Source organism: Thunnus albacares, chromosome 16 (assembly GCF_914725855.1).
Source record: "Thunnus albacares chromosome 16, fThuAlb1.1, whole genome shotgun sequence".
NCBI lineage: Eukaryota > Metazoa > Chordata > Actinopteri > Scombriformes > Scombridae > Thunnus > Thunnus albacares.
The window spans coordinates 25,323,943-25,340,190 of NC_058121.1; positions in this window are offsets into that span (position 1 = coordinate 25,323,943).

Below are 16,248 nucleotides of genomic sequence, written 5' to 3' on the forward strand. Positions count from 1 at the left end.
ACCATGTTAGAATTTGTAAAGCAATACCAGGAGGATATCAATTAGCTGCAAAGGTGGCTGTTCTAACCCCTGTACAACTAGCTCAGGAAGCACAGCATTATGATGCTCTTAAAGCTATTATGGATGAAAAGAGAGTTAAAGAGAGAACCCCACAGCCGCAAAAAAGACCACAGACTGAAATGCGCTCTCAGCCGCCTCACAACTACCATCTCAGAGAGAGAACAGATAAATGACCGTATAATGAGAGATATCAATACCCAGGACAGAGAAGACTGGATCCACCAAAAGCAGCATATCCAATCAGGCAGGATGTATATCGCCAGGGCAGGGATCAGCCTAGAGCATCCAAGCAGAGAGAGTTCCCACAAAGAACTGATGAGAAATCTCAAAAAAACCCGCAAACTCTGCAAGTCAGAATGGGCAAATCTCCCACTAGATCAGAAAAAAAGCCATTCAGGAAGCGCGGAAGAACGCTAGAGCTGCACAAGAGGCACAATCTTCAAAAGACCCATCCGGTGCAAAAGAGCTACTAAAACTTTTGAGGCAGAGTCACAATTAAAAACTAACATTAACCCTCCTGTTATGTTCCGGTTCAAATTGACCCGTTTTAAAGTTTGAAGATCTAGGAAAACCACCCCCTGCATGTTTATATCACATAGATACTGTTCGGGTCAATTTGACCCAGCAGTCAAACTGGAGGTAAAAGGGTGTCAGAAATGTCAGACTATTTTTTTCTTTGCAATTGTGAGACATATTTCATCCCAATCACTCTCACACACACACACAGCACACACACACACACATACACACACACACACACACACACACACACACACACACACACACACACACACAGATGCAGGTGTTATGATATTTGACGAGAACCATTTATGTTCTCGCGGGAAAACTCCACCCACATTCAGTGGACACTCAACAGGGGAGGGGCAAAACATATAGAAGATTCTCTGCATGGCAGTTCTACCAACATTACACTCTGTCACACCTTTACAAAATGAGCAGCAGAAGCAAAAGGATGACAGTCCAGGAGGCTCTGGAAGTCATCATTGATCATGACAGTGAAATGGAAGAGGATGTGTCTGAAGATGAAGACCATCTTGAGCTAAATTCTGATTCTAATGATTCTGATTTTGAACCAGATGAGGGAATAGCTATTCCTATTCTTCCAAGCAAGACATTCATGTCAAAAAATGGTGAAATACAGCTGACGATGTCAAGACAAGCATGACCTGTGTGAAATGTGCAAAATTCATTTGCACAAAGCTCAGTGTGGTGACATGTCACTCGTGTGCTGTGTAGATGTACACACACACACACACACACGTTCATATTGCGATTGCTTGTTTGTTGTATTGCGATTTTGTTCATTTCTGGTTCACAAACAGTGCATGTATGTAAAACAAAATTTAAATGTTATGTTTCAATGTTATGTAAAACTATTGTGTTTCATATGTTGGTCTTTCAAAAGCAATAAAGTGGTGGAACATTTAAAAAAAAGTTTGAACATGCATTTTTTTAGTGAAAAACGAGTTAATTTTCCTAATTGAACCATTACCTGTTAGAGGTAAGGAACACCATTGCACTAAATATTGATAGAATAGTTAGTAATGGAGTTAGTAATGAAATATTCACACTGCTTGTTAGGATTTTTTTGGTTTCGGACATCTTTTGGATAATTAAAAATGCACTGGGTCAAATTGACCCGGGAACACCATTGCTGTTCCTGACAAATGAACATAACAGGAGGGTTAATGGTGAGGAATTTGTTTTGGACACAGGTGCTCATATCAGTTGTTTTTCTGAAGGAGAGTTAACTGGTAGACAAAAAGTCATAGGATTAAGAAATGATCTAATTGTTCAAATGGATTAAATACAATGCGGAATACTTACAGCATTTCAAGCAGAAAAAGCTTTAGTTTCCTTAAAAGATCTAGATCATGGCAAGCCTATTCCAGTTAAGTGGATGAAAGAAATTGATAATAATGCATTAAAACACAAATTAGTGGAAGAAAATGACACCCAATTCAAAGATAAATTAAAAGAAACTTTAGAGTTAACAAATCCCTCTTGTTTTAAAAATGACTGTGGCTTAGTGCATGAAAAATACACACACACACACACACACACACATTCAAAGAGGCATCCCCCCTTCGACAACCACAACATCCGCTTCCTCCTGAGTGCATAGAAGAGTTGAGCAAGACAATTGAGGAACTAGAGAAATTAGGAGTAATAACCCGCCTTGACAATGCTGTCACAAACACACCTATTATGGGGGTGAAAGAACCAGATGAAACATGGAGATTGGTTCATAGTTTGATTGCTTTAAACACCAGGTCTTGCTCAGACACCAGATCAATAAACCCCTCACAGACAGTCAGAACATTAGAAAATAAAAAGTGGAAAACTACTCTTGATTTGGCAAATGGTTTTTGGTCCATTCCAATGTGTCCAGCTTCAACAGCAAAAACTGCATTTACTTGGAAAAGGCAGCGCTATGGATGGAAGAGACTAGTGCAAGGTTTGTCTTCTGCGCCAAATGTGTTTCAATCTGTGGTTGAAGATATCTTGGAGGGAATCATGCCTAATGAGTGGAAAGATGGTAACACAGGAATAACCACAGTACCACCCCCTGACCAGTTAAATGTGTTAAAGCACATACACAAAGGGTTAGGACACGTCGGAGGAGACAGGGTCGTACAGTGGCTGAAAGCTTCAGGGCTGGATATACCTGGAGCTAGGGAGAAAGTGATCAACTTTAGGAAAAGTTGTCCCGAGTGTGCACGGGCAGGAGGGTTTAAGAAGACAGAAACTCATCCGCATCACATTATCACATGCACCCCACATACTCATTTCAGTGCAGATGTGGCAGGGCCTTTTTCATGCAGATCAACATTGGGTAATAAATATTTCCTTAACTGTGCAGATAACGGTTCCAGTGTAAGGCGGCTCTTCCCCTTGAGAGTAGCAACAGGAAGGACAGTTTCAGCCAGATTAGCAGAGCTGTTGATTCAATATCCAACCATTGAAACATTGAGAATGGATAATGGAAAACATTTTAAAATTCTGAAGTATCTGAGAGAGCTGCAAAAGATTGGATTATAAAAAATGCACCAACTGATTGGGATACACGTGAAAAGTTAGTTCTTCTGCATGAACACATTCAGGCTCCAAAGCTTAAAAAAGTCATAGTTGACAGTCAACGTAACCCAGGCCCTTTTGCTTTTCACGTTGGTGATAAAGTCTGGGTGAGCAAAAAAGAAGTAAATCCTAATAAGGAAGCTATTAAATCCAAAACAGAAGGAGACGACACCGTAGTAGAGGTAGAATCAAATAATACGGCTAAATTTGGTCCAGTACATTTTTCACAAATTAGGAAAAAAGAATAAATTAATATGGCCCTGCCTCAGACCGCATGAGGTCATACATTCAAAGGTTTGTTAGTCCTGGCCCAAGGGAAAGGCAAGGCATCACATATGGTAGCCAGAGCCCTCCACGGAGAGGCTATGGCAAAACAGGGATACCTCAGAGAGGATCATTGGGAACCTTTGGAGTGTCACAGCAATCTTGATTGCCTTATGGTTTCCAGCCCATGTTGGGTTGGTGGGATGTTGCAGATTATGGAATAATAACCCGAAAAGCCTCACTCGGTACCAGAGTGAGTGCGTATCAAAGACATCTGGGCAAGCTGATCGTCCCCATAACCTTGGGTTATGGGTGATCCAACAGATATACAGGTGACTTATCAAAAATTGAACATGACTACCTTATCTTTGAAATTGGAATATGTCTGTTATGCAATGATTCCTGTTAAAACTACATGTTGGCAATTTAAAGCCCGACAAGTCTTGAGTGACACATGGCTGCAATTTTCCAACTGTATCTTTTTGAATGATTCTGGTAAAATTAAATCCTTCCCCACAGAGGAAACAGGAAAGCCATTGACTTTGACAAATCTGACTAAACCAAAGCTGTTAACTAGATTTAGGTTACTATCTCAAGTGCCTATTCAGCCTAGATATGTGTGGTCCACATTTCTTAATCTGATTCAAGGATACTTTCCTAGAAAAAAAGTGATTACAGATACTCCAGATGATCTAACTGAAACTGTTCAAGATCCCATCCCAAACCGTTATAAGAGGACAGTTAAAACTACTCCTAAAAGGAAATGGTACTACAAGGTGGGTGATAAAAATCCTGTATTTTCAGATTTGACTCGAGAATTTTGTGCATGTAGTTATGACCTCATTGATAAGCAGTGGTGGAAATGGCCTCTGCTCAGTTTTACAGCGGCTCATAGAGAGGGGAAAAGATGGCATACTACCTTACAGATCTCCATCTTTAGTCTCCTAAAGTCAAAATTTACCTTGGGTAAAAAATGAGAGAATTAGAAATTCTGACAGTGTCTTGGTAAATGTTAGTTATATTGAACTACCAGTGCCGGGTTCAGATGCTTGGAAGGCTATTTATGGAAATTATGAAAACACTTGGAAAATTTGGCATGACTTGCAAAATTGTGTTTTAGAAAAATACAACACATGGGGAAAAAGAAAGTGGTCTAATCCAGCTTCTTTTACAGAAACTGGCTCAAAAGATTTCCAGGTTTATCCTTTATGTTATATAAGTGAGAAAAGTGAGAAAAAACAACTAATTGAATGCAACCTAGACACTTTTAAAAGGGTAACAAAGAAATTGAGTGTAAAAACTAAAAAAGTTCTAGCCTATGGGTTTCTTCTGGGTGATCTTAATCTTGTAAAACAATGTTTTCAATCCACTGATCAAGTGACAACATTTATAATAATGCAATGGCTATCCCTCTATACAGGGGGAAATGTAGGTTATGCTAGAGACACTACTAACTACCTAGCTCAAAGAACAAAAGTACGTTATGCATATGGTACAACTCCAGCATATTTCTTGCAGAACTTTTGCCTGAATGCTAGTGTTACACCTCCTACAATTCTGACTCAACAGGAAAAAGGCTTATTCAAATTTATATGGAGAATTAGGAATATGATGAGAAATGATTTTAGCTATTATGGGGCCTATACTTACCCTCTCAGTTGGAGAGGAGAATGTCACTCTTCTTGTGAAATCTCCTCATAAATCCCATGACTTTGACCAAATCTTACATTCAAAATCACATTTTAGTAGGAATTTTCGTCGTGAATCCATTGATATAGGTTTGAAAGTGGTCTGACTTATAGTTTAGACGTCAGACGCCTCAGTTTGGCACAAAGTCCATGCCCAGAGACTGCCTCCCCATTGGTTTACATTGTAAGATGCGATGTGGCACTCCAACTTTCGGGGCTTATTAAACCTAAACCGTTTGAGTTATTACAAAGTTTTTAATAACTTTTGTTCAGCACAGTGTGATAAGTCATGTATTAAAGTTTGAAGCCGATACCATTAACGCCCTAGGAGGAGATAGTTTCTTGGGGGTCCAAAATTGGTGCAAAGTCGTACTTTGATGGGCATATTGCTGACTTCCTGTTGGATTTAGGCCAGGGGTGTCAGCATATGATTTGTAGGTCTTGATGAAACGAATAATCGAGTTTTGGTTCGATCTCTCTACGACATTCCTACGGGCCGTGGCGGCCATATTAGATACATAGGTGGTGCTCTCGAGCACATTTTGTCACTTTGAGGGATAATTTTTACATTTTATAAAATTTTTCACCAGACCTGATGTGTGTGCCAAATTTGGTGAGTTTTTGAGCATGTTTAGGGGGTCAAATTTAGGGTTGAAGTGGCGTAATAAGAAAGAAACAAACACAACAGATACAATAGGGTCTTCGCCCCTTTGGGGCTCAGGCCCTAATTAGGAAAATTGGCCAGAAGTGGCTTCTGTTTTCAGGAATTCCAGGAGAGCAACCTAGCCAAGATAGAGAAGAATGTATGTTAAAAAAGGTCTTATATGAAAAGAATTTATCAAGCAACAATGCACACTGATCCATCTTTAAATGATGCTTGGAATTATTAGGGCCTGAGCCCCAAAGGGGTGAAGACCCTCTTGTATCTGTTCTGTTTCTTTCTTTCTTTCTTTCTTTCTTTCTTTCTTTCTTTCTTTCTTTCTTTCTTTCTTATCTCACCACTTCAGACCTAAATTTGACCCCCTAAACATTTTCAAAAACTCACCAAATTTGGCATATCAGGTCTGATGAAAAATTTGATAAAATGTAAAAATTATCCCCCAAAGTGCTAAAATGTGCTCTATAGCGCCACCTATGTATCTAAAATGGCGGCCCGTAGGAATGTCGTAGAAAGATCAAACCAAAACTCAATTATTTGTCTCATCAAGACCTACATATCATATGCTGACACCCCTGACCTAAATCCAACAGGAAGTCCACAATACACCCATGAATGTATGACTTTGTGCCAATTTTGGACCCTGATCAAATGCTATCTCCTCCTAGGGCGTTAATGGTATCGGCTTCAAACTTTAATACATGACTTATCACACTGTGCTGAACAAAAGTTATTAAAAACTTTGTAATAATTCTAACGGTTTAGATTTTGTAAGCCTCGAAAGTTGGAGTGCCACATCGCACCTTACAATGTAAACCAATGGGGAGGCAATGTCTGGGCATGGACTTTGTGCCAAACTAAGGTCGCTGACATCTAAACTATAAGTCAGACCACTTTCAAACCTGTATTAATGGATTCGTGACGAAAATTCCTACAAAAATATAATTTTTAATGTAAGATTTGGCCATAGTCATGGGATTTATGAGGATATTTCACAAGAAGAGTACTCTGAAATCCTTCTCTCCAGCTGAGAGGGAGAAGGAGGGAAGAAAGTGGGGGGATGGGTTTCACGGTTAAATGCAGCTAATTTTTGAAGGATACAGCAGAAAGGTCTATATACATACAGTACATCATACACAAACTTTGCATGAAGTTTGGTGTTATTATCCTTTATTTTACAATAATTATGAGTCTTTTATGTATAATTCAGTAGTGGGGATGACCTATGAGGGGAAGGGAAAAAATGGAATGAGGGTGACAGTTTAGTGATAAAGTGCTGCAGAAAAATAAAAACTAAAATTTGTAGCTCTGTACTGCAGTTTTTCTTTTATTAGGGCCTAAGCACCGAGCGGTTCGCTCACACTCTCCATTCAAACATATGAGTATTCTTCTGTGTCCAGCTGCAGTTACTTATTGTCTCTACACATCTGACAGCAGTGTTCAATGCTTACTTTTTTGTTGAGGAGTACATGTGTTCCTAAATGAAAAAAGTTAGGGGTATACAGAAATTTAGGAGCACACTGAAAAATGTTCAAGTAACTGTTTATTAAAGACAACACTTTATCACATACATATTTAAATGCTTTGTGTGTGTGTGTAAGTAAATCATAATTTATGTTCTCTATAGGGGTGCTTGATTATGGCAAAAAGCATAATCACAATTATTTTTGCTCAATATTGACATCACAGTTATTTAACACGATTACTTTTTGGCGATTGCCGATATATGCACATATTTTTTCCCACTTGGCTGAGGAAACTATTACACATGCAAGCATAGATTGTACTAAATATGATCAAAAAAGACAATATATGAGGGAAGAACTCAGGAAGACTAGAGTTCTGGAGCTCAGGATTAAAACTTTAATGAACCTGCCAAGTGGGCGGAGTAGCAGTTTGGGGTTTTTTTTGAGTTTATTAGACAGACAGGATTGATGTGTAGGATTTAATATTTGGTCTACAGTCCGAAGCGGAGGGTGGCGGTAAGGTGCCTAATATGCTATAATTTAGCTATCATTGAAGCGTGTGGTGTTGAGTTTTTCATGTTTCGCCATGACAGAGGAAATTGCTATAACTTTAGTGCAAATGCTCCAGTCTGCCCCAAACTTTGCATGTTTGATAAGAGTCCCGGCCTGAACATGTCCTCATGACAATATTCAGTCAGTGATGCAAACTGGCTGAATAGTGCTTCCTACGAAATTGCAGCAAAGCAGCCCCAGAAGCAGGTAAAATAGTGGACAAAGTTAGGGATGTTTATCTCCTTCTTGCACTGTCTGAAAACAGCGCAGGTCTGAAGACATCTGCATGCCCGTGACAGAAGCCCTTCGACTGCGCCGCGACCCGACGTGTGCAAAGGCGCGAGGACCCGTTCATCACTGCTTGCAGCTTTAATTCCTATTGGTGTTGATGTTTTGAGTTTTGTTTTGGTTCTGGCATCTTTACCTGAACAAATTAAAGCTAAAATAACCAACAAACTGTGGTGAAAAAATACCACATAATTATCATCTACACACAAAAAAGAGAAAGTAAATGAGGCAGATTTCTCACCTGAAGACTGAGGGCTGAAAGCAAACAGCTGCACTTTTTCACTGTAAATATCTGTCACGCTACACTTGAATAACTCAGAATACTTTGACGTCTCAGCAAGACGGGAAGTTGTAAACATCACATTGTCAAAGCAAGAAGACTGTGACTCCTTCATGTGCTGAGTGTTCACATCCCAATAATTACCCTCATACACCCACTTCACTGTCTGTTCACACTGTCCATATGTCGAAACAGAGCAGCTCAACATCACCTTATCAGTGTTCTTATGTTCAGTCACTGGTGAAGATGGAGATATTGTGAGAGAAAGACAACAAGAGTAAAATTAACTTCATCACTGTAATCATAATTATTGTAATGTTTCAGTATATTGTTCTAACAAGACAGTTTGAGCTGAAAACATTATGATGTAAATACTCACTGGTAACAACAGACAGATAAACCCGAGAGTCTTGACCTTGTTGTTGTCCTGATTTGAACTGTCTGCAGGTGTAATGACCAACATCCTCAACTGTGACTTTCTTTATAACCAGAGAACAGTTCACTGTAACACTCAGTCTGTCTGATTTAGCTTTGGCATTTTCACCAATCTGCCCAAGTCTGATCAGCTCTACTGCTGTTGTGCTTCCTGAACCAACAAAGAGCCAGGTAGTACTGTCACATTTATCCTGATCAGTCATCACATTTTCACAAGACAAAGTGACTTCATATCCAACTCTGACAGTGATGCCGAGGGAAATTTGTCCAGTTACTGCTGAATTTAAGAGAGAAATGTAATAAATGAACTGAAATAAGAATTTGACTGTAGTGTGAATGTTAAAAACAAATAGCTTAATTGATTGTCTCAGTAAAATAAAGGTAATCCAATAAAGTATTGTTGGTAATAATGCAGATTTTTATATCTTACCTGTAAACTGAAGCCCCAGTATCAGAAATAAAGACATTTTAATCCATCTGAGTTCAACCATCGTGCTTCTCTGTCTTTCTCTCTTGCTCTTAGCTCTCAAAATGTCCTTATTAGTGCTTCATACAGAGAAATACACTGTCTACTTCCTGTCATGATCTCCTCCCCATTGTTATGGCTTCAGTTTGTTTTTTGTAGGCGGAGCATATTCTTATCATTATATAGGGGTTAGACATTGTAGGAGTTAACAGTGAATGTCTCAAACCACTCACCACTAAGACCACTTCCTTTCCACTGCTGTATTTCAAACTACATCATGTTTATGATCATGATCTCATCATGTAAAGCTTTTAAAATGTGAAAACATGGATGTAAGATGGTACAAATTTCACACTAACCTGTTGTGGGGCAAAGACATCTGCCTGGTTAAAAAGAAGAAGTACTTTATTGATCCCTGTGGGAATAATGATCTTCTGCATTTGACCCATCCTATACAGTGTTGAAAGTTCCACTATATGTGGCCAAGACAAACTCTATTCAAGCCTACTTTAAACTATTTTATTTAATGAAAGTTGGGGACAAAATTAACATAACTTAATGTGTTGCACCAGTTTCTGAGGAATTTGCACAACTTGTGCAATGTGTACTAAACTAGAACTGAACCTTCAAGAATGATTACAATACAAATACAAACAAACATCACAAAACATAGGCAACCACCTGAAATTCTCAAGCAATACAGGAGCTGTGTTCATGCATCTTGCAGAAATCCTTCGATAACAATCTCAAAAAGTGAATAAGAAGAAGTTCAAAAGTTCCATGCAGTTCCATACTCTGATGTAAGTAAGATAAAGAAAAGCTCACTATTTTGTGTTAGGTCATGTAACATCAGCATGAAATTGTTGGATGTTTTGTAGATAGACAATATGTGGTAATACAAGGAAGAAGAGGTTGTAGAGATATCAAAAGTAAAGCCTAGAGACGTGCAGGGGGGGAGGCGATCCTGGATTCCTTGGGAGAAGAGGATGAGGATTTTTCCTTGTGAGAGATCTCTTAGAGACTCTCTTTAATTTTTGTTTTTGTATTTTACTATTTTTGTAGTTTTAGATTGCTTTTTAAAACCAAATAAAACTGGTTTGTAATTTTATACACTCCAACCAAAGTTCCTGACTCGTGCTCATCTCTGAGATTCTCTGGCGCTCCTTTAAGGTAAGAAAAGACGCCTCCCTTGGTATAGGCTGACAATAGTTTTGAAAATTGATTAGATTAAAACTTTATTGACTCTTGTTAAGTTAAAAAATAGTGTTGTTTACTAAATAATAGAGTAGTAATGGTTCAGGTTCAGTGCTAATATGCAGTTGTACATGTGTTAAAGGTAGGATTTCAATACAATATTAGGTTGAGGGTTTATAATTAGGAGTCCAATTAGCTAAACTGGGCTAGGGCTCAGAGGCTGCCCTACAAAACTCACAGAGTGGGCCTCCTCCACTGATGTCCTGTTAGTAGGCCATCCCAGAGTACTTTCAAACTTCCAACACCTATTGCATCTACACATTTCATTGTGACCCAGGATGTCAGGACATACTTGACCATATAGGCCCATTGGTAGTGGTTCAACGACAGCTGGTGATTATAGAAGCCAGGCTGAATTCTGGTTCCCTAAGCAAGGCTTGGTCGTGCGTGTAGATTTTGGGAACTACGTTCGATACCTAGGTCAGAGGTAGAGGAAAGCTGTCAGTCGGTGCCTTATCCACACCGGCAGGGGGTATCAGTTATCTGTAGGACAGAAACCACTTCATGGCGCCTGAACAGGGACCTCTGAAGAGTTAAAAGAGGACCTGAAGACCTCCAGATGTTAAAAAACTGATTACTCTACCTTGTTAGACATGTCACTCGAATGGTTACCTACAAAAGTAGCGGCACTAATATTGGGGAAGCCCTTAAACAACTTTAAACGGGAATGAAGCGCCCCGCAGTGACTCAGAGCTGAGTAACGACTGGCGGCAAAAGTTTGCAATCTAAGCCTGAAAGGTACCTGGTGAAGGAAAGGTACCACGGTGAAGGAAGGAAAAGAGTCTGAAATTTATACACTAAATGATCATTTTTATTTTTCCTCTACACCCCCAGATGTAAACTTAAGTTCTAATATTCAGGATAATTACACCCTCAGCTGGGAGGACACAAATGTGTTCTGCCAAGCCCCGTTGAGTACTCAGGTTAGACAAACACCAGGAATAACGAGCTCATGGAAGGGAAGTTACACTGATGCAGGTTGTGATTGCATGAAAAGCAGCATTGAGACACTGTCTAGACAGATGGCAACTAATCATGTAACCGCAGATCAGCAAATTCATCACACTCAGCCACAACAAAGGCAGATGCCAACAGCAATCTAGGTGTTCCTAGAATTGATTGTAGGGAGGTTTTTGATTTGATGACTAATCTTTGCCCTGTTAGAGAGAAAAATGAGCCAGTGCAGGAATATTTAAGACGAGTGGTTGAACACGTTCCAGCAGAAATTTTAAATACACCACATGCAACTTTGCATCTAAACACAAAACATGGGATTACAATCCCACCAGATATGACCATTTTGCAAGCTGCAAGCACTATTGGCCGCACCCCTGGCATCGACCCAAATTCGGTGTTAGAAAAAAGGTTGATTCAGGACCTGCAGACAGGGTCTACTACGCTAAATTGGCTTTCCTCCAAGTACAGAGCCAAGTTAGTCCTGCAGCACAGACAACCATGTTAGAAAGAAATTGTGAAGCAATACCAGGAGGATATCAATTAGCTGCAAAGGTGGCTGTTCTAACCCCTGTACAACTAGCTCAGGAAGCATAGCATTATGATGCTCTTAAAGCTATTATGGATGAAAAGAGAGTTAAAGAGAGAATTCCACAGCCGCAAAAAAGACCACAAACTGAAATGCGCTCCCAGCCACCTCACAACTACCATCTCAGAGAGAACAGATAAACGACCACATAATGAGAGATAAATACCCAAGACAAAGAAGACAGGATCCGTCAAAAGCAGCATATCCAATCAGGCAGGATGTATATCGCCAGGGCAGGGATCAGCCTAGAGCATCCAAGCACTTTTGAGGCAGAGTCACAATTAAAAACTAACATTAACAGTGAGGAATTTGTTTTGGACACAGGTGCTCATATCAGTTGTTTTTCTGAAGGAGAATTAACTGGTAGACAAAAACTCATAGATTTAAGAAATGATCAAATTGTTCAAAGGGATTAAATACAACGTGGAATACTTACAGCATTTCAAGCAGAAAAAGCTTTAGTTTCCTTAAAAGATCTAGATCATGGTGAGCCTACTCCAGTTAAGTGGATGAAAGAAATTGATAATGCATTAAAAGATAAATTAGTGGAAGAAAGTGACACCCAATTCAAAGATAAATTAAAAGAAACTTTAGAGTTAACAAATCCCTCTTGTTTTAAAAATGACTGTGGCTTAGTGCATGAAAAATACACACACACACACACACACACATACACACATTCAAGGAGGCATCCCCCCCTCGACAACCACAACATCCGCTTCCTCCTGAGTGCATAGAAGAGTTGAGCAAGACAATTGAGGAACTAGAGAAATTAGGAGTAATAACCCGCCTTGACAATGCTGTCACAAACACACCTATTATGGGAGTGAAAGGACCAGATGAAACATGGAGATTGGTTCATAGTTTGATTGCTTTAAACACCAGGTCTTGCTCAGACACCAGATCAATGATAAACCCCTGACAGTCAGAACATTAGAAAATAAAAAGTGGAAAACTACTCTTGATTTGGCAAATGGTTTTTGGTCCATTCCAATGTGTCCAGCTTCAACAGCAAAAAATGCATTTACTTGGAAAAGGCAGCGCTATGGATGGAAGAGACTAGTGCAAGGTTTGTCTTCTGCGCCAAATGTCTTTCAATCTGTAGTTGAAGATATCTTGGAGGAACTCCCCATTAAAATCTACATTGATGATGTATATTTTACAAATGACAGTGAAGAAGAACATTTAGATCTGTTGAGATAGGTTATCATCCGCCTCACTGAAGCAGGTTTCAAAATTGGACTCAAAAAATGTGAGATAGCAAAACATTCACTGAAATTTCTAGGATTTGGTATAACAGAAACCGGAAAAGCAGTCACACCAGAGTACAAAGAGAGCATCAACCAGCTAAAAGATCCATCTACCTAAAAAGAAACAGAAGTCTGCCTAGGAAAGGAGAATATTTAGCAAATCATGTGAGGGCCTTCTCTCAATATGCTGCACCATTACAAAGGCTAAAAGGAGCATTGCAAACAGGAAAAGGGGTGCTCACCAAACAACATGTTACCGCCTGGCACAAACTTAAAGATGCAATACTAAATGCTGTTGATCTTGAAAAAAGAAGCCCAGAGAAAAATCTGATTGTAAACACCTACTTAGAGATGGAGGGAATATATTTGATATGTAAAAACCAAGGCTCAGAGCAAGCATGCATTATGCTCAGCTACACATTTAAACCTGCAGAACAGAAGTTTACACCTCATGAAAAAACCTTGACAGGAGTATCCAGATACTATGGAGCTTTAAAAGAATTAGCACAGGGAGCAACAATATTCATCTTTTCTCCATTTCTCTCTCTCGGAACAGCTTCCAAATCCAAACTTGTGGACGCAGAGACTCTGAACTCAAGGTGGGGGAAATGGGATTTAATGTTAATTGACAATCAAATTAAGTTTTTGTGTGATGGACAGCCAATACCAAAAATAATTAACCCTAAACCAGGGCAAGAAATTGAAGCAGATTGGTATGTATTTACAGATGGAAGCAGACAAAACGCAGACAGAGAAATGTTTCAGTGGGCTTATGTGACCAAAAAAGGAGACCCAACAGTTTGGACAAAAAGTGGTAGAGTGAACGAATCAGCACAAACAGCTGAAGTAACAGCAATTCTTGAGGCATTGCTATTTTGTAAAAAGAAAAGTGTGAAAAGCATTGCGATTGTAACAGATTCTGATTATTGTTATAAAGCAGGAAGAGAAGAGTTGGATTTGTGGGAACAGAGGGAGTTTGAAAACACTAAAGGAATGCCCCTGACTCATGCAGAGCAGTGGGGCATCATTGCAGAGGCTAGAAGAGGCCTAAAAGTAAAATGGATCAAAGTTGAGAGCCACACTGGAGCCACTGACTACCTATCTCGAAGAAATAGGGAGGCTGATTTGTTAGCTCCGGAGCGGCCAGCAAGACTGGGGCCTTTGTGATTAATCATGCCTAATGAGTGGAAAGATGGTAACACAGGAATAACCACAGTACCACCCCCTGACCAGTTAAATGTGTTAAAGCACATACACGAAGGGTTAGGACACGTCGGAGGAGACAGGGTCGTACAGTGGCTGAAAGCTTCAGGGCTGGATATACCTGGAGCTAGGGAGAAAGTGATCAACTTTAGGAAAAGTTGTCCCGAGTGTGCACGAGCAGGAGGGTTTAAGAAGACAGAAACTCATCCGCATCACATTATCACATGCACCCCACATACTCATTTCAGTGCAGATGTGGCAGGGCCTTTTTCATGCAGATCAACATTGGGTAATAAATATTTCCTTAACTGTGCAGATAACGGTTCCAGTGTAAGGCGGCTCTTCCCCTTGAGAGTAGCAACAGGAAGGACAGTTTCAGCCAGATTAGCAGAGCTGTTGATTCAATATCCAACCATTGAAACATTGAGAATGGATAATGGAAAACATTTTAAAATTCTGAAGTATCACGACTCTTAGAGTCTCATGGTGTACAACAAATTTGGTCTATTCCCTATAAACCTGAAACAAGTGGTGTAGCTGAGAGAGCTGCAAAAGATTGGATTGTAAAAAATGCACTAACTGATTGGGATACACGTGGAAAGTTAGTTCCTCTGCATGAACACAGTCAGGCTCCAAAGATTAAAAAAGTCATAGTTGACAGTCAACGTAACCCAGGCCCTTTTACTTTTCAGATTGGTGATAAAGTCTGGGTGAGCGGAAAAGTAGTAAATCCTAATAAGGAAGCTATTAAATCCAAAACAGAAGGGGACGACACTATAGTAGAGGTAGAATCAAATAATACAGCGGTACTTAAGAAATTTGGTCCAGTTCATTTTTCACAAATTAGAGAGAAAGACTAAATTAATATGGCCCTGCCTCAGACCGCACAAGCTCATACATTCAGAGGTTTGTTAGTCCTGGCCCAAGGGAAAGTCAAGATGTCACATATGGTTGGCAGAGCCCTCCACAGAGAGGCTACGGCAAAACAGGGATACCTAAGAGAGGAGCATTGGGAACCTTTGGAGTGGTCACCATATACACCTGGTGAATGCCTGATTTGTAAAGGAGAGTGTGAAATAGTTAAGTGGCATGGACCTAACCATGAGAAACCTGCACGACTTCCTGATGGGAATTCAATGCATACACCACAAGATAATATGATGTGGGGTAGAGAAGGAGGAAGAGTGCTGCAGTTTAGAACACCAACCCGGATTACCCTCAGGAGAGGGGAACCACCTCACAATGCTGCTGCATGTGGGATGGATCAACGCTGAGAACATGTCCAACTCATGAGGGTCTCCCACTGTTTAAAGGGTTACTGCTTTGTAGAGGATCTGGCTTTTTGGCAAAAGAGCACAGAGTTAGAGAGGGAGCTCTTCAGGAAGGAGGTTGTATTCAATGGAAAAGCAGCACTCTTAGTTTAGACTCAGCTCGTTTCTCGGAGCTTTCTGACTCAATGGAGAAAGCTATACCTGTGTTCAGTGTATCTAGACTACAGAGACTAAGTGCAGATAGAGTTCTGCTCTACCCTTCGGTTGGAAGGAGAGCACTTTTTCCTCTGGTGCAGGATGAGACTCTGCCTTTGGCAGTTACTTTTCAGACTGTGATTTGAGCATTGTAAAATGCATCTGACATTCTGACTGAGACACACAAGCCTCAACTGCCACAACACTTAAAACTGCCACATTATGATTGGATGACAGAATTCACAAACTTGGGTTATGAGGACATGGCTACACACA